Genomic DNA, 27,468 nt, shown 5'->3' with positions numbered 1-27,468 from the left:
TTGTTTTGGGTTTTCTTAATTTAAAAAAAAAATTGAAGTACTTGTGTCACAAAACCCCCACCTCTATTGCAGCAGCTTCAGAAATAATCTCACAGAATACTAATAGCAAAACTAATCCTAAGGAAACAATAGCATAACACTTTGTTAATACATACACATCTTAGTTTTGTTGTATTACTTATTAAGAACACAAAGTAATACAAATCCAGTGTCTCTTAGTCCGACAAAATCCAGCCCTCATTATTATTTGTAAAAGATAATTTTATTATATATTTACATTTACTTAAATAAAAGCAGTATTTCTCATATATAAGATGCATCTCTTATCCCCATTTTAGGGCATAAATAATGAAAGACCAAAGTATTTCACATCTCACACAGGAGCCAGGCTACATAAATCTCAGTAAATGTCACCCCAAACAAGTATATTATACAAATCTCAAAAGAATAAGGAAAAAAGAAAGAAACACAAGAAGTAGGAGAGGTAGGTTGACCACTCCAGAAAAAATTGCTCTGGTAGATAAAATACAGGCAAATGAGTTATTGGTGCATCTTTATGCAGTGCAGAAAGCCAGGGGAAAAAAAGTGTGGTTCTGCAACAGACTAGAAAATGAAAGGCTTTTCACCCGCCATCCTCAATCTGATACACTCTCTCCCCTCTAAGACTTTCCACTGGTAAAAGTTTTTATTGTCAAATGACATGCATGCATTATAGTGCACAACCCTACAACAGGCACTTTGTCTCTGAATAGTATTTAAGGAAACTCTCTGAGAAAGAAAGCTAGAGCTATTTGCATGAAACTTTTTAAAAACTATTTTGTCTTGAAATAGTAGTTTTTGAAGCTGCATTTAGCATAAACCAAAACAGAGTCCTGGATTTAAGAAATGATGGATTTGAAAAAAGAGAAGGCCCGAGAGGCTGCATCTGCAATATGCTGCAGCTCCAGACAGGACTATGTGTACCACATTTTATGAGAAGCCAGCAATAACCACAGAGGAGACATTTTTTAAAAACTCGCAAAAGCAGCCCAGTTTCATAAAATCCCATATGAAAACGGGGTATTTTAACTGCACTTAATGGGGGAGTTTTAACTGCACTTATTACAACTGCTTCAGAACCAGAGCATGCTTCTTGAAGCACCATGACAGACAAGAATACATTTCTTTATTTTGGCTGTCAGGCTTAACCATCAGTGTTTGCAAAGATCTGGAGTACAGCTTTGTCCACCTCTCTTGAGAACTAAGGAAATCTGAAAAGGGAGTGCTTATTGGTTTCATGCCTGCATAGCAAAGCTCTCTTAATGCTTTAACAGTGCAACTGGAAAGAGTATTTTCCAATTTCAATATCTGAGATGCACAAAAAGCACATTAGGTATTCTAACTTGCTTACAAGAAGCTTTCAGCTTACAGCTTCAAGGAGGCACTATGCACCTTACTAAAAACATATACATCCCCTTGCAGCAGTGGGACAAGTAGCAAGAGACAGAATCATTCATGTAGTTGAAGCATAGACACTTACAGGCCAAGCAACTTGTGAAGTCTATACATACAATACTACAGAATCATGCAAGATATATTAGAGTTCTTACAGGATCTAAATAGAACCGGGGTGAGAGGAAAGTCACCCTAACTCACACATTTTCCAATAAAATGTTGCTTGAAATTACCTCCTTAACAGCCATTCCCCCAACCCCCCAGTAATGTAATTCAAGACAGAAAAAATCTATTCTGTAAGTACTCACAAACTTGTGGTCAGTCACCTCAATTTTACTAGAAACAAAAAGGAATTTAAAAATACCACTGTTCAAAGCAGACTTTTGAAAACAGCATAGGCTTTTCATCTCTGAAAAAGCACATTTTTTAGCCATTAAGCAGGCATATTGGAATGAAAGAAAACACATAAAATGTAAATCTTACTTGAGTTCAGAAAAGCCCTTCATAAGTAGCTTTTATACATGGATAGTACATGGATAGACAATTAGTATACATGTAGATTATGTATTCTGTCTACATTACATGCTACATACTACACCATTTAGTTATATTACGATGAACGGTTTCTACTACTGTTGTCACTCACCTTTGCTAGCTGCTGTTAGTGCAACAAAGTCAAAACTGGAACAAGTGGTATTCTTTTTCTCGCTCTACATTTAATACCCATTGCATGCACCTGGAATGATGATTCACTGTCTGAGCATTAAAACATCTGCTTTCCCTGCAGAGAACCTTATTCTCTTGAAGATAAGGTAAATGAACAGATGGAATTATGACAAATGGCCTTGTAACTTCCCAATATCACTGCTGGCTTTGCCAATTATTCCCTGAATACCAGGTCTGATTCTCACTTATGTGCACACAGTGTTGTGTGTCAAGAGAACACGTGTGACAGAACAGAATATATTCCAATATTTCGTAGGTACAAATCCAATTATTCCCTGAATACCAGGTCTGATTCTCACTTATGTGCACACAGTGTTGCGTGTCAAGAGAACTCGTGACAGAACAGAATATATTCCAATATTTTGTAGGCACAAAGAAAAAGTTACCTAATAGAATATATGACAAGAAATACATGGCCAAGGCCCAGTAGATAACACAGACATTTTACAAGTGAAATCTGACTCTGTGTGCTGCTGGAGTCTCTGAGAAATCCTACAGCACAAGCAGGTTCACAGCCTGCATTTGCTTACCCTGTACAGAGACAGGCAACAGGCTCTGCTCTCCTTCAAGGTAGAGATGAACCACAGGAAACATGCAGGTGGAAATGGGCCTCATGGGATCCTACCCTCCCGTCCCTGTACTCACTATATTGTGTTTCTGCTAGTCCTTAAAGGCACAGCTCCTACAACTTGCTTATTTAGCCCTTAAGAGTCTCTCACATAAAAGGCTGCACCTTTGGAACCCTCACTTCTGCCAGAAGGAGCTGCAGCAACTCAGTGGGTCTTACAGGGTTAGCCCTGACTTTCTCCTCATGCACTAGGTTTTAAGGGGCAGCTTGTTGCAGAGGATTGACAATCTAAGTGCAAGCTTTTAATAAAAAGCAAAAGCTTATATAGCCCAGGTCTTATGTACTACATTTCATGAAATGCTTTTACCTCCAGTGCCTTATATAACAAATCTATACAATCAGAACTGAGACTACAAGAACCAGCTGCATCTTGCTGAACTACTCATTTCCATGTAACAGCTAGCTTCAATTCTTCAACAAAATGCAACGTTGCATTTTGTGCTCTGTAAAAATTGTGTTTGAAAATTTACATTTAATTTTAATGCTGAAGACACTGTGTCCAGCAAACCTCATAAAAGCTTTAAGAAAACCACTGAAGATTTTATTCCTCATCCTTCCATGTTTTGGAAGGATGCAAATCCCAACTTTTAGTGTATTAAAGACAGACTATCATTTTCACTTTGTAGAATTGATACTACACAGTATTTCTCAGAGTTCGCAAAACCTATTCTAAGTATCACTTACAGCTGGTGGTGAAATTAACAAAGTCACAGAGTCAAGGTTTATATTGAGTATTTCTGAGGCCCCACAGAAAGACTCTGAACATCCATCTCCCTGTATCAAGAGCTGCTACTCATTTCAATTAGCCAAAACACCTAAGTCAAATTTGTTTACTTCCAACCTTTTCTGCCACACTTTTGCTGCTTTTAAATGCAATAATCCCCACTGTGTCAAATGCACTCTTCGTAAAAGGATAAACAATACTAAGAGCACTGCAAGCAAACATCCAAGCATTTAATATGGCTGCTACTAAAACAAAGTTTAAACCCAAGCAGTTACTAATTTCCAGCCTGAGATTTGTCAGTAGGATCCCTAGAGATTATTGCAAATGCAAAAATTAAGAATCATTTTTTCTAAACCTAGTTACTTTGTCAAACTACTTCATAAAAATACATATTTCTAGCAGATTTCATGTAATTTTGGATGCTTTAGCACAATATTAGAGCATTGCAAACACTGAGAAAAGTGTTTACTTTTCAACAAACAAGTTAAATCACTGAAAGAAACTTATGTCCCTGTAATTATACCTCAAGTTTGAAGTTAAACTCTTTCTGCTTTGAAGATCTATGAAAGAATCAAAGATTTGTTCAATATCAGCCAACAAAAATATTGTAAAGCATCCTTTGTTTTTTAACTCAATATTTATGAGCCACACTTTTTGTAATGGACTTTACCACCATTTACAGATAAACTACATTTTTCTATTAATGTAATGCTGTGACAAGGAAAAAAAAAAAAAGCACCATTTATTTACAGGTAAACTACATTTTTCTATTAATGTAATGCTGTGACAACGAAAAAAAAAAAGAAAAAAAGAAACCCAACGAACACAACCCAAAAAACCACCCGCCAAAAGGCCCCCAAACAAGCAAACAAACCAACCAAATTAAAAGCCAAAAATCCCCTAAACAAAACAGAATAAAAAATTCACAGTCAAAAAAACCCAAAACCCTACAAAAAAACAACAAATCAAAGCCAAGCAAAAAACATATAGTTTACTTCCTAACATAGTCTGATATTATGCATCTAACATCATCTAAAATTTCCACTTGCATTATAACCTCCAGTTTAACCATACTACACAATGTACTTGTGTGCTTTCATACTTGCCATAGTATGGTGCTATCCTGTTACTCCACATTAAGTCAGAAATATACTGAACATCAAGACTGAGGGAATTTCAGATCCTATTTGTTAACTACATAAATTCAACTCAAAGTTCTATAATACATGTATGAACAACATTTGAATAGACCAGATAATTTCAGATGAAAATTAACTGAATATGATTATTTTAGATTTAAGATCTCTCTTAAACCCCAAACAACCACATGGAAGTCCCCCTGAGTTTTGGAAAAAAATATAGCAGCTTGATACTGCTGTGTCCCTGTGACTTCCAAGGTCTTTCTGACCACAGAATCAGCCTGGCATAGGAATGTAGTCATAAACAGGAAAAACTCAGCACCAGTAAGAGCTTCAATAATGCCATGCATGGAAAAAGTTTAAAAGATGTCTTATCTTAATTACTATGGCTTACATTTCTGAAATAAATCACTCCATTTTTTTGGTAGCCTGTATCAGAGTGAGGGAACAAAACCAACAAAACTAAACAAAACATGAGCAGCTTCCTTTTAAAAGGCAAATGTACAACCTAAGCTGGATTATAACTTGGCAGTACATATGCTATTATTTTAAAAAAAAATTAAGTGAAGCAAATTAGCTACCGATCCCAGCTAGTAATGGTGGGGGGGTTTGTCCCACAATTCACACTGCCTTAATTTAATAAAAAAGATGTTTGTTCCTGAGTAACTTTTTTGCCCAAAGAGAATTTCTAATTGCTCAAATATAACCTGATGTGAGAAGAATGAAACATACAAAGCCACACTGTTTTTTACAGTGTCACATCACAACCAAAGAGATCATACAGTCCTTCAATCACAGGTGATTTTCACAATTCTTTCTTAACATAGATCCAAACCACGCACAGACTATGGATGTGCATCAGTTCTCTATGGTACCAGGTTACACGTCCCCCAGACACCAAGCTCCTCACCATCAGTCACCTGCATCAACACGGCAATGATGCCTGCCTATTGCCAGCCATGCCTGGAGCACGCCTGCCCACACCACTGTGCACAAGGCTGATTTAGGGCACTGGCAAGACTGCCATCGGGAAAAGTGACAGTGAGGGGCAGAGGGGGTCCTTGCCCACGTAACAGAAATTCAGGCAAGTATGGAAGGTAAAAGACCCATTTCAACCTTTGTATCAGGGAACACACCTATACCTAGCAGGGTTCCCCTTCTTGGTCCAAAGAACATGTAGATTTAGATCTCACCAATTCAGCTCCTACATGTCTCAGAGGGACAGAGTGGGGATGAGAATAAGCCTGTACAGCAAACTAAAAAAGGGAACACCAGCAGTAGGATCACACAAAAGGGTCTTCATCAGGTTTCAAACTTCTGTGGATTCAGATTGTCACTTCACACCAAGCTTGGAATTGTGATTCAAGTGGGGATGCCTAAAATCACAAGCCAAACAATATTAAGATGATAAAAAGCAGTAACCTTAAATGAAGATCCTTCATGGTGCAAATATGGTGAAATGCACACATAATACAGGACCCAAACTCTCTCAGGATTTCCTCTGGTCAAGATGACCCCAAGATGTATTAAAAGTCTCTTTTCCCCAAGCCAGCTGTTGAAGAAGGAGCCAGAAGTCTTCAGCTCACATTATCAAGGTTGTTTATTATTGGTTATCTAAAACATTTTCTGTCTGGCCTGCCAAGGTCTGTTCAGTTGGTCAGTCCAAGGCACACTGCCCTCCCACGGTGCTGGTGTTGTCTTTTATACTATAAACTAATTATTTGATATTTACAGTTATGTTCCAATACCTATCACTGATGTTAGGCAGGGACTTTCTACTCTAAACCAATCCCAAAATGCCACTATCACCAAGAAGATGGATGGAAGAAGGAAGAACAGGACAATGCCCAAATTCCTCCATCTTGCCTCCTAGACCCCTATAATAAAAATCTTCAAAATTTCTCTTTTCACCCTATAACTACTATTATTATGCTATCTAAACTTTCGTGACCTTTAATTCTTACAAAGGTGGTAATTTGTTCCATGGGTCGAATCCAAAGCTGCAGGGGCCTTTGGCTGCATGCCAGGGTCTCCAACCCCCCTGCCAGGGCTTCAAAGCCACCTGGCTGGGGCTCAGATCATCCAGGACCATCAGAGAGACGTCCTGGGTCTGACACCAGACAATTTTATAAGTCTGAAAAAAATTAGCATACTTAACAGAAATTGTCCAATTAGAGGAATAGTTAATTAAGTCATCCCCACACTTTTGGTTCTGCCCCTGCTTAAGCCCCCTCCACCTCCCTAGCTCCTAACCACACATTCATTATGTCTATGATACACAGAGAAAATAATAATAATGTCCTTGGTTCACTACAGAGGCAGGAGTAAAGATACCAGGGACATTAGTTTATAGTTCTAAAATCTAAGTGAAGGGGTAGGACAGTACTACAGTAAGTTAAGGACCTATATAACTATGTAATAGTAGTCTACAGAGCTACGAATATATGGAAAATCTATAAAAACCAAAAGTCTTTTTGGCACCAGTGGTAAGATGCAAAGGGCAATTTTGAATTACAGATAGTCTGTGCAGTGCATATGCACAAAGTATAAAGAGTCAAGATGAGTGATGAAGGTAACTGCACTTAGTGATCATGCATATGTTCATGGCTGCTTACTAGTTAATAATTGACCTCCACATATGGTCACACAGCTGTTAAAAATTTATAATCTTTACATCACAGGTAAATAAATTCAAGCACCAAAAAATATGAGGTAGGATATTCCTATGATGCACAACTGCTTTGAGGCTGCACCGAAGTTACAGTTTGATCACAAATGCACCTAAACTACAGCAATCCTTCTTGCGCAAATTCAATGAAGAGTTCCTCAAAACAAAATTACTATAAGAATCCTTACATAACATTTCATCTGGAGAAACTATGGTAAAGAGGATACTACTCTCAGGTGATCAGTTTGATATGTCAATCCTCCATCATGTAGAGCTTCTGTCACTTCTGTGACATAATGCACAAAAACCAGAAGCTAGGTAGGTTCAAACCAAAAGTAGGAAAAGCCTTACAAACTCAGAAGTCAGTAAGAGACACGAGACATGTTCCATTTGGGCTTCAGTACAACAGACTTCAGATCTCAAAAAAATACAGCTAAATCTAGATGTTGGAGCTCCCAGAGATCAAGCATATAATGGCTCTTATTTCCATTTTAAACAACATTTTTAATTATTTATATAGTAAGAAAATACTGCTAATGTACATTGCTGAAACACAGAGATAGCAATTTCCTTTCTTGGTGTTGCACTGTACATGTGTCTTACAACACTTTCAGCCTCCCATAGCAAGCAGAGTATCTATTAAAATTAGGAGTCAGACAAGCGTATGTCAAAGACTCCCCTTTAGAAACAAGCCTGTAAAGAAAAGTCAGAATAGTAATCAGCAAAGCAATAATTTAGTGACTTACTGCATTGCTATTGAAAAGAGGAAGTGAATTGATCAGTTCAGCTGCTAGCAGAACTCAATGATCTCAAGCTGGGAACCAGTAACTCTGAAGAGTAGATTCAAATGCATTTCCTCTTTTATCCCAAAGCTTTGTGTGCTCATTTTTGTTAATAACAGCACAACAGGAAGGCCTGTGCTCACATAATTATAACAATAATAACAACCTGGTCTGTTGAGGTAAGAAGGAAAAAATGAAGGAAACACTGCCCTCATTGCAGCCTGTATGGGCTGTAGATGACTCAAAGTATTCATCTGCTGCTCAAAGCTTCTAGTTTTGCTACTCTGCTATAGAGAGGCAGCCAAATAACAAAGACAGTCCTAGATGGGGTATGTCTGTTAGCAACATAAGTGTATGAAAAACACAGCTAAAGTCACACCTAGATAGACACCAACACACAACAAAACCCAGTATGTTCTCTAGCAGAACAGAAACCTAGAGAAAGAGAAGCAACCTTGTAAACACTAAACAAAGGCCTGGGGCAGCCATACAAAACACCGAGTTCTGCTAGATGCTCGTATGTTTCTTGGCTATTTTGCATGAGAACACCACAGTACACTGAATCTGCTCTTTCATATGCAATTAAAATATTTCTCCATGAACAGGTCAAAATTAGTTGCCCATGTTCTACATAATTCCCTACAGAGAACTTGGGACTGCGCAGAGATGACAGTTCACAATACTCCAAGACTTAATTAAAGCTTTGCAGGCTAACAAGTAGGACACTCCTCCTACTGCTGGAATTTTGTTTTCTCTTCAAAAACTTAAGCATAAGACTTTCAATAAGAAATACATTTCAAATGAAAAGCAGTATGTGAGCCATCTTAACCTAAATATTCATAGTTATAAACTACTTAATCCTTACATCTGGCTTTGAAAAGATATTTATCTTAAAAAAAAAAATTGTTAAACGGTGAACATTTTGGCAGGTATTCCTATAAGTGATACAAAAGCAATTTTGTATTCACATGAGGGTCAATTAAGACCCTCTTCTGATTGGATGGATTGTTTTATTGAAGAGGTCTCAAACTCCTCCTTCTCATTATCAACACCAAAATTTTGCATTGTTTTGTCTAGTAATATCAGAATATTAGAAGATCTCTTAAAATTATGCAGGTATTTGTGCTTCAATTTGAAGTACTTTTAATATCTTAGATTCCATTGTTTTCATCTCATGTATTAACATTTTGTGTGTGTTCTTCTGCCTAGGAAACAGACACATCTTTGAGAATGCCACCTCTGCTTTCTGTATGCACTACGAATCATCACACTGACAGGCCTGAAGATTAGTCTCAGAAGCACCACATCTACTGTATTCAAGTGGCACCACAAATTTCAGCAGAAGACTAATGCTTACAAAAAATGTGATCAGAAAGACTATGACCCTTACTCATCCACATTCCCAGCACTTCAAAACTATTTATAGTGGAAAGACCAGCAAAGCCTGTAAGCAAAGAAAGTTTCTAATTCAGATTACTATTGCCCTTGAGAAATACACAATAATGCTCTTTCCATTGCTGTATTTAAGAGTTCTACTACAGCAATCTATGAATAGCTGGCAAAAAAGTTTATAGTGTAAACAAAAACTGATTACATTAAACATACAAGTATCGTTATTTAACAAGATGACTTTGTTACATCATCATGTTTGTACTAAAAACAAAACCAGAAACTGTGGACTCCCATGAGAAGATTTACTGTTTTCTAGCCAGAAAGCTCTTCACAATACTTCCTTTGTTTTCATGTTGAACAAAGTGACTAAACTTGGTGGAAATCTCTCTTCCCTCTCAGGAACTTCCATTACCACTCAGAATGTGAAAGTTTCTTTTCCTCAGAGTTCAGTGGGATGTAAAGAGCTAAAGTACCAGTCCCTCAAAGGCTTCTCTGTGTGCTAGCATTCATGCAGACGTGTATGACTGTCACATACCTTATACAGTTATCCATATTGACTTCCACATCACTCAAACTCAAGCAAAGACACAAGTTTTGGCAGAAGCTGGGAACTCAATTTTGTCATAACGGTGTGCTCCCTCATGCAAGGTAAGACACATAAGCTGCCTTCTTTGTAGGCTACTTGTTTAACCACAGAGACGCCACTGAATCTCTCTGCAGCCTGGTGACCAGGAGCTGAGTCAGCTGGGTAAGAAGAAATCTCCACACCAGACCATCCCCTCTGCTCAGTGAAAAATCTCACATAGAACATATCACAAAGAAATAAAGAGATCCCAATCAGCAACTGCAGGTGTGGATCTGCTGATTATGTACTGCACAATGAAGAGTAAAGTTATAGTGATCTTTACCCTGACTCATACTCCTAAAGAATACCCTCCATGGCAACCTCTCTAACAGCCTAGAAGACATTTCTCCATCCTCGAACAAATCTCTCCCAATACGGTCAGCAAACATACTGGAGTGAAAAGGCTCAATAGGACTATATATTTTATTAGCAATGTTCTGTTAGAGTTATGCATACAGAAATATTCAGACAAATCAGTAGCAAGTCTTCCCAAATTTGTAAAACCCTAGAGGAAGAGAAACAGGCACTAAAGACAAAGGATTACAACACAGCTGACTCATCCCTTGACAGAGTTTTGAATGTCAAATTTGACAGCAAAGTAACTAAGTAATACAGTGATCCTAAAAACTTAACTCAGACAGCACTACTGAAAATGAAGTTCAGTGTTCTTATCTGATATAGTTTTGATTCTGTGTAGTGCTCCCTGCCAGACTCAACATGGCCATGGTCTCAATGGCCACTGCATTACTTTCATCAAAAAGCTCTTACAAGACACTACAAGACTTAAATTAGGTACAAAAAACAAGAGCATCTGCACACACCAGAAAGTTATCTTAGCAGTGACCAGGATATCCCAGAATCTTACCATTTAGCTCAATCATCCTTTGAAGATTTTCAATATAGCTTTAATAGGAGCCTCACAAATTTCTCAGCTCCCTTTTAATAATGCAGTTTTACAGCTTGGGTAACATAGGTACATAGCCAGGAAGACTGTTCTTTTGACCCAAAATAAATATTTTCATTAATCTTCTAACTGAAGGTAGACAGAACTGGTAGCTACTGGTAGCACTACACAAATAAAAATCTGGCTTCTTACAAATTTTCTAGCTCACGAGTGTTTAAAATGTTTTACCAGCAACTGAGTTCACTTGGGTAAAAAAAAGACAGAGAAAAAGCCCACATTTCCCAAGTTTTGTAAGCCAGCAGATTACAAACTTCCCTCCAAATCACTCAGAGGTTAGCAGAAATCTTCAGAAAACCAACAAAAGGCCATTTGACATACAGCCTGTGACCCTATTATTGCCATTAGTAATGAGCAAATCACAGTTTGAGATGTGCTACCTCATTCAGTTAGGCCTCTTCATGAACTGAAAAAAAAAGGTTTTTGGGAAGAAACAACAATTTGTAATGAATGCAAGAGCAAACATTTACTGGCTCTCACGATCCAATGGCTAATAGCAGGAGACTTCACAAGATTTTCCATAACTAAATGGCAATGCCATTCCAGCACTGGGAAACTTTTCTACACATGCCAGTCAGCAAGAGCGGCTAGGACAGGCTACCAGCCTCAGTACAGGCCTGGGACTACCATCAGGTTGCTGCTGCTGGTATCTCCCTGCTCCCCCAGCTGCTGCTTTGGGAATAGCTACACTGAGGCCTGGAGAGTGATGGGCACACCACTCCTACAATTAATCACAGAATCATAGAATGGTTTGGATTGAAAGCATTCTTAAACATTATCTAGTTCCAACTCCACTAGCCACAGGCAGACCAGGGACACCTTCCACCAGACCAGGTTGCTCAATGCCCCATCCAACCTAGCCCTGAACACTTTCCACTATATAATCCACTATTTCTCCGAACAACCTGTTCCCGTGCCTCATCATCCTCAAAGTACAGAATTTATTTTTAATATCTAATCTAAACCTACCCTCTTTCAATTTAAAGCCATTCCCCATTGTCGTGTCACTAAATGACCTCGTCAAAAGTGCCTCACCAACTCTCTTACCCCCTTTTAGGTACTGGAAGGCTGCTCTAAGGTCTCCCCAGAACCTTCTCTTTTTCTCCATCTTGTTCAGCTTGTCTTCACAGGAGAGTTGTTCCACATCATCTTCATGGGCCTCCTCCCAACTCGCTCCAACAGGTCCATGCGCTTCCTGTGCTGTGACCCCAGAGCTGATGCAGCCCTGCAGGTGGGCTCTCAGCAGAGCAGAGGGACAGAATCCCCTCCCTGGCCCTGCTGCCCACGCTGCTTTGGATGGAGCCCAGGATGTGGCTGGGTCTCCAGGCTGCACATGCACAATGCCCAGTCATGTCCAGCACCCCAAGTCCTTCTACCCAGGGCTGCTCTTAATCCATCCTCCTCCCATCCTGTATTTGTGCTTGGAATTGCCACAATCCCCATGCAGGACCTACATGAGATTGACATGAGGTTCTCAAGCCTGTCAGAGTCCCACTGGATGCAAACTGACACCCCACATTTTAGTGTTATCAGCACAGCTGCTGAGGGTGCACTCCCTCCCATGGTCCCTGTCACCAACAGAGCTATTAGACAGCTCCGGTGCCAATACCAGCCCCTGAGGACACCACTCACCACTGCCCTCCACTTGGACATTGAGCCATTGACCACAACTCTTTGAGTGTGACATCCAGCCAATTCCTTATACAACAAGTGGCCCAAATGCCATGTCTCTTCAGTTTAGAGACAAGGAACAGTGGAAATGTTTTGTCTAAGTCCAGATAAGTGGTGTCAGCTGCTCCTAACTACGAACTCTATAATCCTGTTATAGAAGGCCATCAAATTTTTCAGGCACAGTTTGCCCCTAGTGAAGCCATGTTGGCTGGCACCAAACATATCTTTATTTTCTATGCACCAGAGCACATTCCCAGGAGGATCTATGACCTGATTTTGCTGGGCACAAAGGTGAGACTGTGGCCTGTAGCCCCCCTATAGTTAAGCTATCATCTATGATGTATCCTCTGGCATTTAGCTGATTCACACTGGTACTCAGGCCAAGAACTTCTTGTGAAAACAAACTCGCCAGGAGAAAGAAAGCAAATTACTTTCCCAGATAGCAAAGGATGGGAATCTCTGCACGCAGCGTTGAGGAGAATCCTGTCCATTCACTCCCACTGATCTGACCATGGGGTTTGCTACAGAGTAGTAAAAATAGCTCATTTTGCTACAAAGTAGCAGCAACAAGGTAAGGGGGGCGGGAGGAAGCCCTGATGGGCACAGAAAGTGAGATTCAGGCTGGGGACAAGGCAACACCAAGCTGTTAAAACCAAGCAACAAGTTTCCCTCTTTTGACTAGATCAAATGAACACCAACAGCAATTTCACACACGCAATCACCTTCTCAAGAGCAAGAGAAACTATCAGGTCTCATTTTATCAATTCCACTTCTCTCACACCTGTCCCCTGCCATTAACACCCCCCTACCACAGCACAACCCCACAACTGCGGGCTGAACCTGCAAATTGCCCCAGCTAAAGAGCCAGTTGAAAAACAGCTGTCCTTCACACTGGTTTCTTTTGTTCTTGCAAAGTTATTTTTAATTCAGATCAGTTCAGTGATCCCATATTATCACAAAGCCTTACCAACAGTTGTGCAACCACAGCCAAAAAAGTGGCAAACTGCCATAACAGTTGTAGCATTTTTAGTCAGCTTTGTTTGGTGCTGAAGGCATCTCATTAAACTGCACTGCTCACCAAGCTGTAATCTTAAATGGCAGCAGTTTTCTTCAGCTCAAATGGCACAGTCAAGTTTCTGGAGCTGCTAACAAGGCTTAATAACTGTCAACTGCTGCAAATTACACCAAGATTTCTACTGTTGAAGGGTATTGATTTTAAGTATTTGTGCAATCAAAGGATCTTTGTATTTGTGTTCATAATGTATAATATAATTGTGGTCATGAACTAAAAGTTCCACAAAAGGACATCAAGACAGATTTTTCAATTTATATTTTCCATTGCCAAAATACTGCCAAATTCTATGTCTGCACAAAGATAAAAGGAGCCAAGTGGAACCTGATTCCAGAAGCCTGAGACTTTCTTTTTCATAGGATGAGTTTTATAATTCACAGTGAACTGGTCTCCTATAGAAGAGAATAAAAATCTTCTTACCAACACTGGGTCTTGGTCTGCAGTGGCACATTTCTTTATACAGCACTGAATGAATCTTTCAGCTTCTGTGCCTCAGCTCCAGGGTGTGTAATATGTGTTCTCTGATCTTAAAGAGACATTTTAAAAGGTACATTGCTCTCTATAAGTAAGAAGGATCACATAAAAAAACTTTTAAAAGGTACATTGCTCTCTATAAGTAAGAAGTAAGAAGGATCACATACAAAAAAACCAGAGGGTACCAAACAGGAGGCAGGCCAGGTGGCATGCAATCACAAAATACCTGAATCTTGAGGTAAAAGAACTAGCAACAAAAATGAGCACAGTTAATAAAATGGCCATCATCCAGCACCTGCTTTACTAGACAGAAGTACCCTATGGCTATGCAAATGCACAGCATCACAAAAAGTTTTCCAAGTAACTTAGAGTAAGCTCACAAGTTTCTTCACTGTGTCACAGCTGCATCATAATCAAAAAACTTATTTAAAAATTTCATATTTCAAAATACAAAACACAAGCACATCTAGACAGTAGTGAAAATAAACAATGCACTTGCAACACTTGCAACTTCCTCCTACTTCACTGAAGACAAACAGACCAGCTTTACTGCAAGGAGGATATAACAATAAAATAGTAAATTATACCTTGCAACAGGTTGATATGGTTTTCCAGTCACAACAGGAGAATGAAGAAGGAACGTAAAAAAAACTGAATTTCCAGCTCACTGAAGCAGGACTTCAAGTTTCTTGCTTACATACGAGGAGAAAAGGTCTTCCGGGACTGTAAAAACGTGAAGAATAAGACAACACATGTTACCACTTAACCACAACAGGAATCTGCAGTGACAAATTACACATTTGATCTATTTAGAGAAAATAAAATTCAGAGTATCAGTGGTGTGAGCCTATAACAAGTAGTGACAGTACAAAACTGATTCAACTACAAATTACACTTAAAGAAGGAACAGTCCAAACTGTACCTAGCACTGAATGGCAGGATGTTCAGCAGAGAAGACATGGAGACCATGATCCCAATTCCTACTTGCTATGCCAGCAAAGACTTAACTTGAAAAAGCATTCCATTGCAGTTTACTTGTGTAGAGCTTGCTATTATCCAACATGGGGGTTTAATCAATAAAACACATACCCAGCTGCCCATCAATATGCTCCTAAATACACATTTTATTTTGCCTGATCATTGAAGTTTGCTTTTTACCTCCTACAATATATAAATTTCAAATATGGTGTCACTTAATTACAAGCAGTAGAATCATAGAATCATTTAGGTTGGAAAAGACCCTTAGGGTCACCGAGTCCAGCTGTTAGCCTGACTGTGCCAGGTCCACCACTGATCCATATCTACCCATCTTTTGAACGTGTCCAAGCATGATGCCTCAACTACTCCCCCGGGCACACTTATCCAACATCTGACCATCCTTCCAGTGAAAAAAAATTTCCTAATACCTTATATAAACTTTCCTTAGTGCAGCTTAAGGCCTTTTCCTCTTGCCCAATTGTTACCCGGGAGAATAGAATGACACCTTAGCTCCACCTCCTTTCAGCCTCCATTGCATTCCCTTGATCCTCCTTTTCTCCAGGCTGAACAACCCCAGCTCCCTCAGCCACTCCTCATAGGACCTGTGCTCCAGACCCTTCACCAGCCTCGCTGCCCTTCAGTGAACACCCTCCAGCCCCTCAATGTCTGTCCTGCAGTGCGGGGCCCAGAACTGAGCACAGGATCTGAGGTGTGGCCTCAGCAGTGATGAGTACAGGGGGACAAGCCCTGCCCTGCTCTTGTGGCCACACTATTGCTGATACAGGCCAGCATGCCAGGGGCCTTCTTGGCCACCCAGACACACGCTGGCTCATGTTCAGCTGCTGTTGACCACCACCTCCAGGCCCTTTTCCTTGGGCCCCTTTCCAGCCACTCTACAACCAGCCTGTAGCACTTGGTGGAGCTGTTGTGACCCAAGTGCAAGACCTGCTATGGCATGTTGAACCTCATACCCCTGCCTTGCCCACCAACCCAGCCTGTCTAGATCCCTCTGCAGTACCTTCCGACCCTCAAGCAGATCAACACCCCCGCCCCACTTGGTGTTGCCTGCAAACTTACTGAGGGTATGCTCAATCCTCTCATCAAGATCACCAATAAAAATCTTTAAGATTGGCTGAAGGCTGGGAAACATCTCTTGTGACCAGCCACCAGCTGGGTGTAATTCCATTTACCACCACTGTCTGAGGCTGGACATCAAGCCAGTAGTTTTAACCAGCAGACAGGGCAGCTGGAAAAGCCATGGTTGCCAGCTTCTCCAGGAGAATGACGTGGGAGACAGTACCAAAGGCTTCAATAAAGTCCAGGTAGCCTACATCCACAGCCTTTCCCTCATCCACTTAGCAGGTTACCACCTCATAGGAGGTGATCACGTAACCAAAGCAATCACACTGCACCACCAACAAGTATACATTCTTCAGTCGCTGTGTAAGACAAACCTTTAGGGAGGCTCTCAGCAATTGCTAGCACAGCATTGTATTGTGCAGGGTGCTGAAAAGGGCATGGAAGCTGTGCCAGCCCTTATCTACCCTTAAAACCAAATGTGAGCTGGGGGAAGAGGGGGAGGCAGTGCCTTGTAACCAGCTGCCCAAGGAGAGGTTGTTGCCAGTTTCTACTCTAAAGTAGCCAAGAATGCCAACACACCTAATGTGCCTTGGTTACACAGAATATAAACACACTGATTAGGTACAGTACATTCAGGACTGGAAGAATGGGTATGCACATTTTCAACAGCACATGGAGAACATTACATGATCACAAAGAAAGTAGTTTTTATACTTTCTAGCCCATTCTATTGGTGTCAAAAGAAAAAAAAAAACTTTAGCTCCCTACAGGCTAGACAAGAAACAGAGAAATCAACACCATTCCACAAACACACCCTATTACAGTAAAACATGTGAGCAAATGCTTATTCTTAGGCACATGTTTCAATTCATCCAATATCAAGAAAATCCAAATGTATAACCAAAGACACTCTTTAACTAGCACCCAATGAATATGGAGAAAGAAACCTCCTGCTGCTTTTAATGGCTTAAGGATCAATTTCAGGCCTAGAATTATTTTCAAATCTCTGTTTTATCTAATTGCAGGAAGGGAAGAGTCAAGGAAATAATGTAATACAGTAAAATAAAAATAATTAAAGGAACGTATTTACAGTCCCATTTTATTTTCTCCCAATAAATTAATTATTAGACACTGATCTTTAAGAGCAAAAGAGATTTGAGTAATTGTGTTCAATTTTGGTTTTTCTGAATCAGTTTTGAAATGGCTATAAGCAAAAAACCCAATAGACTATGGATAGGAAAAAATATTTGGGTGGAGAAAGGGGTGACAAATTAGGTATTATTACAGGTTTTGGAAGAGTCAGAGTAACAACTACATTAGGCATTCATCAGAACACGTATTCTCCACTTTGAAGATGGAAGAATTTTGAGACACAATTTAATGAACTTCATTATAAGCATCTCCACTCTAATAAACCATGAGATAAACATACTATAAATTTACATTGCTACATAAAAAAGTCCGGTGGGTGCTACAAATACACATTCATAAATTTCAGAACTGCCAGTGCTGCTTAGGTTCATTTTAAGAAGAATTTCTGTGGTTTTAAGATTTATATAAGCCCTCTTCACCTCACATTATCCAAATGTTTGTGTCAAATCAACTACATAAATACATGACTAACAAAATAAAAGGAACAAACCCTCAGTTTCTTCACCTTAAGCAATATCCTTTCAGAAGCAACATGAAGCAAGTCTATTTACATTTCCTTAGGGAGAGATAACAACACCAACACCAAGTTATCCTAAAGCAACATTATGTACCATAGCTTAGCTTTTAAGAGGCAGCATTAAAGAGAAAAGAGGGGGGCAGAGGATAACCCAAAAACCTCTGATCACCTAAGAAAGGTATTGGAGAGATTGCTACTTTACAGAAGTCATTTTATGGTACTAACAGGTAAGTTCACTATTTAAGGACTTTTCTCTACTTAGCAAAATCAGCCTCTTGGGCAGAAAAGTCTCAATCCAGCCCCGCTCTCCCTGCAGCGGCCAGCCGGACCTCCACGGGAAGGGGCTGCGTGCACCTGGAAAAGCCCGCTCAGCTGCAGCAGAGCTCAATCCCGAAATGGCCAACACCTCAGGCATGCAGGAATCCACCTCCCGTTCCCCCACATGCTTCTGGGTGCTCTCTTTCCTTAAAGCGCTGCAACCCCACAATTAAGAGACTTAAAAGTCCGTGGAAGTTCACAGAAAAATCTCCCTCCTCCTTAAACGCAGACAGACAGACCGGCACACAGACACACAGACGGAGCACAGGAACGAGACCCGCTTTCCCCCTCAGGCCTCGGGTGCCGGCGGGGCTCGCAGCGGGGACAGGGACCCGCCGCCCCGAGCGCCTCAGCACTTGACCCAGCCGGGCTCGGGGGCCCCGCCGGCCTCCGCTCTGCGCCGCCCGCCTTCCCCCAGCCCTTCTCCCTGAGGCCGAGCTGAACAGCAATAAAAACACAATCAGACTGACCCGGAGAGCCCGCGCCGCAGTCCCCGGGCACGCCGCACCCGCCCGTCCGCAGCAGGGGACACACGGCAAAAAGAGCCAGGGCAGGGCAGGGCAGGGCAGGGCAAGCCCCGCGCTGCCCGCGGCAGGACCGGGACCGGGACCGGGACCGCTCCTGCGGGCGGCCCCTCGCCGCCGGCGCCCCACCGAGCACCCCGAGGCCGGCGAGGGGTACCGACCTGCCGCCCCCGGCGCTCCCGGCCGGCACTGCCGCGCTCCCTCACCTCCAGCGGCAGATGACGGCGGGAGGCGGTGCCGCGGGACGGCTCCTCCCGCCAGCGGCTCCTCTCTCCCGCCCGTCCCGGGGGCGAGGCGGCGCGACCGCTCGGTGGGCGTCCGGCCGGCCCTGCCCGCCCCCGGCCGCTTCCCGTCGCCCTGCGGGTGAGGGCGCTCTGGGAGCTGCTTGGCGGCGCGGGGGTCCCAGGCCCGCAGGAGGCGCGGGGCCGTGCCGGGCTGGTGCGCCCTGAGGCGTGCGAGGCCGCGGTGCTGCACCAAAAGTGGCGGCACCTGTTGGCCCGTCTGTGACAGGGGGCTCTGGCTCCACTGCTCACACTAAGAAATTTCTGCCTAAGTAAATTTCCTCTCTTTCAATTTGTACCCATTAGTCTTCGTCTTGTCTCTCTCTTCATGAGCAAGAGTTCATCTCCGGCTTCCCTGCAGGCCCCCTTCAGGTACTGGAAGGTTGCTGTGAGATCTCCATGCATCCTTCTCTCCTGCAGGTTGAACAGCTCCAGCTTTCTCCTGTCTTAGCTCATGTTCTCAACCCCTGTTCAGAGCTGAGCCTTTCGGCCTGGGCCAGAGGTCAGGATCAGAGGACCAGATCACCTTCCTTGCCTCTCATTTTGTTTCTCCTCATTTGTCACATATGAGCTCCAAATTCTGTTTCTCACATAAAACGGCTTTCTGGACCAGCCACCAGCAGACATGCACCCTGAGCAGGACCACTGGCATCATCCACCTGGTCATTGCCATCATTGCCATTGCCAATTGCCAAGCTCATTGCTATTGCCTGAGAAGGCAAAAAATCCAGGTTGTTAATCCCCCAACATGTACTTTCCACGGTTAAGTTTTTCAGGAAAATATTGAGGGGGAAGAATTGAGGAGGAGGACAGTGAGGAAGGCTATAAATCAGTGTAAATGAATGACTGTGGAAAGGAAGCTGTGAGAAAAAATGTGCAAAGATTTCCTGCTGATGAAAATGGGAGGTTACTGGGACTTTGCAACACTGCTGCATGCAAGAGAATGTCACTCCTACAGGGCCCTGGGCTCTTCTCAGGGAGCAGAGTGCTGGAGATGAATTCCTGCTGTGTGAAGCAAGGCTGCACTGTTGACTGCCTGCTTGCTGCTTGAGAATGGTTAAGAACCCTAATCTACTCAAGACCTTTTTGTTCCTGGTAGAATAGACTACTCCCAAGCTACACAACATGAGTGCATAATAGCACTGCATTTATAGCTGTAATTGCTGATATCGGACAGGCTGACTCATGCACATTGAATTCCAAGTGCAGAAGGAACTATTGTGTGCCCGTATGTGTTAAAGAGGAGAAATAACATAGCATTTCAACATTCTGCTTCCATTTTTCTTCCATTTTGTTCAAGGTCCTTACTTCACTCTGGTTTTTATCTTCCATGATATTTATAAAACAACTTTGTCACATGTTTACTCAAACCTATGTGCAATAGTCACACCACTTAGAGACAGTGGCTGCCCTAGGTCAGAGCCATAAGAGAGATTCCTGGTAAACTAGCTTCATCCTCTGATGCTTCAGTTTCTGCTTTTCACAGCAGTAGGAGTACAGTGGCTCATATACACTGCAGTCAGATGTGCCATCTGGCTCAGTTCTGAATCTTTAGAGTGGATGGCATTTTCTTTAATGTATTCAGAATCTGCAGCTTTAACTAGTTTCTGGTTATATGAGTGTTTTCAAGCTAGAAAAATGGAAGATGAGAATAATCTAATACTATCAGGTCTTCTCAAAATTTCCTTTCAGATTTTTAAAGTTAACTGCTTCATGTTATATTGCACCTCAATGGGTAGGACTAAACTGTCTTACAGAGCTCTTGCAAAGGAAGTTTTAAGAACTGCAGATAGTGTTGACACTGCTGATATATGACAAAGGGGCTATACTGAGTCCCAGGCCCTGTTCCAAGAGTGGGCAGAACCCCTGACTACTCTACTTTCAAAAAAGCATCCTAAAACAAGAGAAAGTTTCTTCTTTCTTCTTTGTGCTGAACCAAGCAAGTACCTGAATGGGTTTTTTCCACTTCTGTATATACTCTCTAACAGTGCTATATGATATAAGTAAACTCTCAGTAAATGACAAGTTATTAATCTCATTTACTATGTTTTTCTCCTCACACTCCCCGGGTCTCTTAATAATGCTTTGGGGTCCACCATCTACATGCAGGTGTAGTAGAAAACTAGACAGATGGGACAGGAGTTGCCACTAGTTGTGGTACTAGATTGCTTGTTACAATCTAATTTTCTACAATTATCATTTTAGTAGATTGCCATGGTTTATGTCCAGCTGGCAGCCAAGTGCCACTCACTCACTGTCCCTTGAAGTGGAAGGGGGGACAGAACCGGAAATGTTCACCCCAGTAAGTACCCCAGTAAGAACACTCATGAGGTGAGATAAGGACAGTTTCATAGGTAAATAAAGAGCCACGCATGCAAGCAAAGCAAGACAAGAAATGCACTCATTTCCCATAGGCAGACAAGTGTTAAACCATCCCAGAAAAACAGGGCTCAGTCAGGTGTAACATTGACTTGGGAAGACAAAGACCACCAAACTCAATATCCTAGGTCCTTCTCCCTTCTTCCCCCAGCTTTATAGGCCAAGCATGACACCATGATATATTGAATTCCTTGGGTCAGTGTTTCCGACTGTGTCCTCTCCCAGCTTCTTACGTACCTTATTGGTGGGGTCCCTTGAGGAGCAATAAAGGCCTTGTTACTGTCTAAATACTACTCCACGGTAACAAAAACATCCTTTTTATCAATACTTGTCTTCAGCACAAATCTAACTACTGTAAAGAACATTATCCCTTCTCCAGACAAAATTCCATACTGAATTCCATGTTATGCTGCTTATAGCATACAAGCTAGCAAGGTAACTGCAGAAAATCTAGATCTTTAAGGGTAGTCAAACACATTTTTCTTCTTTGTATAATCACTGTTCAATGGGATTGATGATGATGTTTATATAGAGGACATTTATGATATTCTGTAGCAATGTATTTATTAACAAAATATCTGAGATGGGAAAACTACTATTATTTACTATTATATATGTGTGGCTGAAAACATGTATTAACAATATACTGAAGTCAGTTTTAAGACTCATAGTTTCAGATCAAAAACACTGTGGCAGAGTGATGATCTGGTAGGAACACGTTTTTCTGGTTGAGACTCTTTCAGACAGTTTATAGGAATTAGCATTATGCTGATGAGTTTTTTACTTTACCTGCACAACTTACATTCTTGATGGTGTGGGGAAAAGTCTAATTTTATGTCATGCCTAAGCCAAAAGAAGTTTTTGCTGCCAGAAGAGCCAGAGGTGCAGAGCTCCACTGGATGAATTTTGATGAAACCATCCCTAGTTGCAGCTGGATCATTTTGCCAGTGCAGAATATTTGGTATTTTTCTTGCACTTTCACTTTGTCAAAACTTTGCATAAGGATAGCAGTACAGAGTGCTCAGTCACTGCAGGATACTAAGTTCTAGTAGTCTCCACCAGAGGAGTGAGATCAGATAACCCAAGTAATTTTTGTCTTGCAATCCATGATGTGAGCTACTAACTGCGGAAGTTCAGAGTACAGAGTCCAGCATACGCACAGATAATATTTTAGGCCCACATTAGTAATTTCATTTTTACATTCCTTTTGTTTTACATATCCAGTAAGCATGGACCAATGTTGGAAGGAACGTTGTAAAGTTACACTTTAGGAAGAGCTACTTTCTTCAGCCTTAAAAAAAAATTAAAATTCAGAAACAATTTCTAGAAATCTGAAAATGCAGTAAGAGCTGCTGCTTAGAGTCTTCTGAGTAGCAGTGGGTAATGAAACCTTTTGCCTCAAAAGTCTCTCTCCAGAATATGACTTATGCAGGAAGTAAAACTTAGCATGCTGTTTCAAGACATACATTTCTGTGATGTGTCAATTTGGTGAGCTTTTTTTTCCCCTATAAATGTAAAGAACTACAAAGACTTCTATTTATTCCCTTAACTAAAATATGCAATTTTCTTTACTATCTTTCTCTCTCACCACAAGCAAGCAAGATTATATTAAAAACCAGTACCACATAGTTTTCCACTGCTGTTGATTTGATCAGCTTATGAATATAATAAAAGGGTATATATTAAAATAATATTAAGCACGCTTATTAAGGATACATTTTAGAGGGGATTAAAATTTATTAGTTTCTTATATTTGTCTGAATACCCAGGGACATTTTCTCCTTTCTGTCTAGTAATTAGAGATTTATATTATTACGTACTATCATGGAGAGGTGAGTTATGTCATATCAGAATGTCAACACTAAGCCTGTATTTTTTTGTTTGCTGAAAACAAAGCAGGACACAAAGCTTTTTGAAAGGGTCCTTAACGCTTTTAAGACAACACACCTTATTTGATAGGTATTACTGAGACTTCTGATGACTGCTTTCAGGTGATAATGAATCTCTGTTATTTAAGAACTTACTGCTTGTGCCATCCTACCCTCCCCCAGTTTTCTTTTTAATTTGCTTTTTTTTTACTCCACAAGCAATGTCGATAACTGAGCAGAACTAGGCACTCAGTTTTGCTGTAGAAATCAGAGAGCTCTTCATACAGCTACTCACATGAGCCACAATAATTTAGACAACTATTGTCTACAAGTTGACAAATCTATCATCCTGATCTCTTTTGTTAACAAAGCTATCATGCTTGTAGTGTTGTCATTATTATTCTAAACAGAACAGGCATGCTTTTCTGAAAGATGGGAAACCATTTCCTCCCTGAATCACTTTCTTCACCTTTTGGTACAACTAACATTACCACTAGATTCAGTACTTCTCTATTCCCCACCCATGACTCCATCCTTTTAGCCACCTGCATATCCCTGCATTTGTGCTTAATGAACTTTATGAACAGTTCTGCAGTAAGCTGTTTTTTCAATTCTTCTTGTAACTGTGAGGTTGCAGAACATGCTGACCACTTGCAGACAGGATTTCTAGTCTGAGTGTTGCCATTATTTCCTGTTTTGCTGAAGAATATTACATAATCTAAGACAGGTCCACAAAGGAAGTTGTATGTAAGACAAAAGAGGTTGTAAGAACTTTCTGAAGGTGAAAAGGAGAGAAGCATCTATATAAGTTAAAAATTCCAGCACTGCCAAACAGAGAGTATACAAAGTTCTGGCAGTTAATTAGTTATGTTTTGCCACATGTTCGCTTGAAAGCTGAGCAGTGTTGAGCTCTCCTAGGTGTCAAAAACTAGATGACATTGGTTCTGTTTCCCAGTGCAGGGCATGCACCCAAAGTGATCTAATCACTAGATATTCCCATAGAATAAGAGTAACAGATACATTCTAAACCATTTTCTTCTAGTTTCATTGCTTAGCATATATAGATGCAAACTGGTTCAGAGAAGGGGAATAAATAAGTAAAATATTAGGGTAAATGTTGTCTGAATGTTTTATTGACTAGACTTCTAGTTTCATGCTCTTTAAAATAACAGTGTAACGACCATAGAAGTATCATTTTAGATAGAAGGATGATTTGAGCTTACCTTAAAAAAAAATCAGATTTAAAGTTTTCGCATTTTTAAAGATTTTACATGTTCACTAATTATACAGTCATTAATTCACAATAAGTTGCATTATTTGCAGTATAAGAATTCTGCTTAATATCTGAAGTAATCTAGAAAATGGAATTTAGAATATATGTTTGCATCTTTAAATTCTACTAAATGTATTATGACACAAACCAACCAACCAACCAAAAGCAGGTGTTGGCCTGTAGCATGCACCCTGCAGACTTTGTCTGGTTTTTGTGGCTCTCTCCTTCTTAAAGCTGTGTTTTCTCTTAAAGACACTGAATTGAGGTGTGGTGGTCTGAGTGCCTGCTTACAATTTCTCTGAAAATTAAATATAAAACTCCCATTTTACTATCCAGCAGAGCAAGACTTTCTTTCAGAGAAATCAAACACCAGTGCAACGTCTTCTATGTAGAGAGATGCTTTCTTCCATTCCTGGAATTCTGCCCCCTCTGATAGTCAATCATTTGGGTTTAGTCTCTCAGTGTTGTTTCATGTTTTTCATGTGTCATGTTAGATAAAGAGTATCTAATCTTTAGAGAAAAATGTACTCAGAATTCATGTCAGAGAACTTAATCATGACATGCAGTGCACTTTCAGTGGGTGTTGGCACCATTTAACTGATAAAATCCTGCTCTTGAGCTGCACATGTAGGTAAAACCATGCTCACATATAGTGCTTCCTCACAGAGAGGAAGAAAATTCCGTTTCTATAAGTATTCAGAAGCTCAGATACCAGTAAATTATCTTACTATTTCAAAACATGAAATTGTTTTTGCAATTACGTGCAAGTTCTATTGTACTTATTTCAGAAATATGTTCAAAGTGTGAGTCTTTGTCAGTTAGTACCAGGACTAAAAAGTATTGCTTTATTTCCTAGCTAAACAGAAGTCCTAAACCATAAGACATATCTTCTGCTGGACAGAGGTAAAGACCAAACCCACATGAATTTTTTTCTTCCAGACACAGTCCTTTACAACTGCACAGAAACAGAGTCATAGTGTATTTCTCCTTCTATTGCTATATCACATCATGATATTGGAGCTCAAATGTTTGTACTCTGTATTCCTGTGCTAAGGCTCTGTTCTGTTGTTGTGGCCCAGCACTGTTGGTGCTGTGCAAATACACTGAAGGGCACTCTGGTGCCAGATACAGCAGAGTCACACAGGCAGCTGAATCAGCCCACGCCAAGGATCATCCTACACAGGTAGGGCTCCAAATGCAATGTCTCTCAGCACTACCCATAAATGGGGATAATTAGGCATACTGTACTTTGCTAAGACTGCATGAAATGTATTGGGCTTTGTGAACAATCAAGAAAATGTTCTATAGTTAGCAAGCTACTGCCTCTAAATCTGTGGAAAATGCTAAAAAAATTGTTAATAATTGTTTCCAGTCAAAAAGAAAAAATAATAAGCATAGCAGAACAGACAAAACCAGAGGGACATGAAACAGGTTTGTAAGCATTCTGAAATCCTTCTCTTCCTCTGCCTACAATCCAGCATATTCTGGAGAATTTGTTTCAGAGTGTCTGAATCTTCTTTTGACTCCATCCATTGAAACTGTGCATCTGGAAAACCTACTTGCTACTGTTCTATTATTCAGTGATCTCTGTGCCTTCAGAACTTGGTGTTTGAACAGAAGACTGTCAAAGATAATGGGATAAGATGCTGAAAATTTGTCTCTATGCTAAAGTCATCAAAGAACTATGGATAAAATTTTTACTATCTATTCCTGAGTTGCACATTTGACATAATTGCTATCTTTTACTGTACTTCTGATTGGGATATATCCTGAAAACACTGGAATATCATTATGTTAGAATGTTAGATTATGTTTAGGTTATGTCAGAAGAAATTTTTCTCTTTAACCTGTTGGTTTTGCTGCAGATAATGGTATCATTTTAGACTGAACATTTCTGCTGAGCTTTTCTGTGTTATCACTGTTTATTGGTATTCAAATGCTATTTATGAACAACTTTTAGAGTAAGAAATGCAGAGAAAAGTTCAATTTCTTTTTTCTTTTGCACTCATGACTACAATTCATCTCTCTGTAGCCTAAAATTGAAGATAAATTTGAAAAAGTGACCAGGAAAAATTAATGGCTAATAGGTCTGCATGTCTAAAAATTGGATGTCTTTCACCTAAAATCACCTGGCTATTAAGAAACCTGCTCCATTTATTGAAAAAAAAATAGGCTAGGCTCACATTCTTTTTAGTGCTTTTGCTTTCCAAACTTCATTTGAGTTCTTCATTCACTAAAAGAAAACTTGTCCTCATTTGATGTGAATTATACCATTGGGAGAAAAGAGCAACCAAGACAGTAAGAGACAAAAGATTTTGAAGAAAGCTGTAAAGAGCAGAAACCCTGTTTCTTTTGCCAATAGGTTTGTTCAAGGTATTAGACTTTCTTCAGCTAGAAAGAACTAAAATAACAGAGCATTTTTACTTGCTTGGTTGTAGTAGGTAATGTCTTTTTGCTCAATTTTCACATTTCTGTATCCTGTAAGTACATGAAGAGTCTCAGCTAAATGAGAATTAAGGTATCCATGCATGCCTCACAGCAAGGTTTTTTTACTGCGGAAACTCTTTTCTAGTAAAGTGACTAACTGAAACTGAGTTTGTTAGCAAAGAAAGGGCCATTTTCTTCTTCATACTAACATATGGTGACTTCAAGTCACCTAAATGGTTGCACAGCCCCACTAAGTTGCTGTGGACTTCTCACAGAAATAAGCACTAATCCCAGGCATGGGACTGAAGGAATACATCCACAATATTTATTATCATTTAGGAGGAATATGATTGTCATATGATAAAAAGCTGGTAT

At 40.5% G+C, this 27,468-nt stretch overlaps 1 protein-coding gene across 4 annotated transcripts in view; it reads right to left on the bottom strand.

Annotated features, from left to right (window-relative positions):
* The window catches only part of PIP5K1B (phosphatidylinositol-4-phosphate 5-kinase type 1 beta), a 97,803-nt gene extending 78,711 nt beyond the window's left edge, over positions 1-19,092 (bottom strand). For 2 of the 4 annotated variants that reach the window (XM_039729895.1, XM_039729892.1), the window contains exons 1-3: positions 18,812-19,089; positions 14,884-15,019; positions 14,243-14,348 (exon numbers count right to left, since the gene is read on the bottom strand). The gene's annotated coding sequence lies outside the window, so the exon portion shown is untranslated. Of the gene's footprint in view, positions 1-14,242; positions 14,349-14,883; positions 15,020-18,811 lie in introns of all 4 variants that reach the window. The other 2 variants (XM_039729896.1, XM_039729893.1) reach the window with 2 other exon arrangements.
* Between the last annotated feature and the right edge of the window lie 8,376 nt (positions 19,093-27,468).

The sequence above is a fragment of the Passer montanus genome, unplaced genomic scaffold (genome assembly GCF_014805655.1).
Source record: "Passer montanus isolate IOZ18808 unplaced genomic scaffold, ASM1480565v1 scaffold7, whole genome shotgun sequence".
Taxonomy (NCBI): domain Eukaryota; kingdom Metazoa; phylum Chordata; class Aves; order Passeriformes; family Passeridae; genus Passer; species Passer montanus.
Note: the sequence above shows the minus strand (reverse complement) of the source record. Positions and strands in the feature narration are given on the sequence as shown.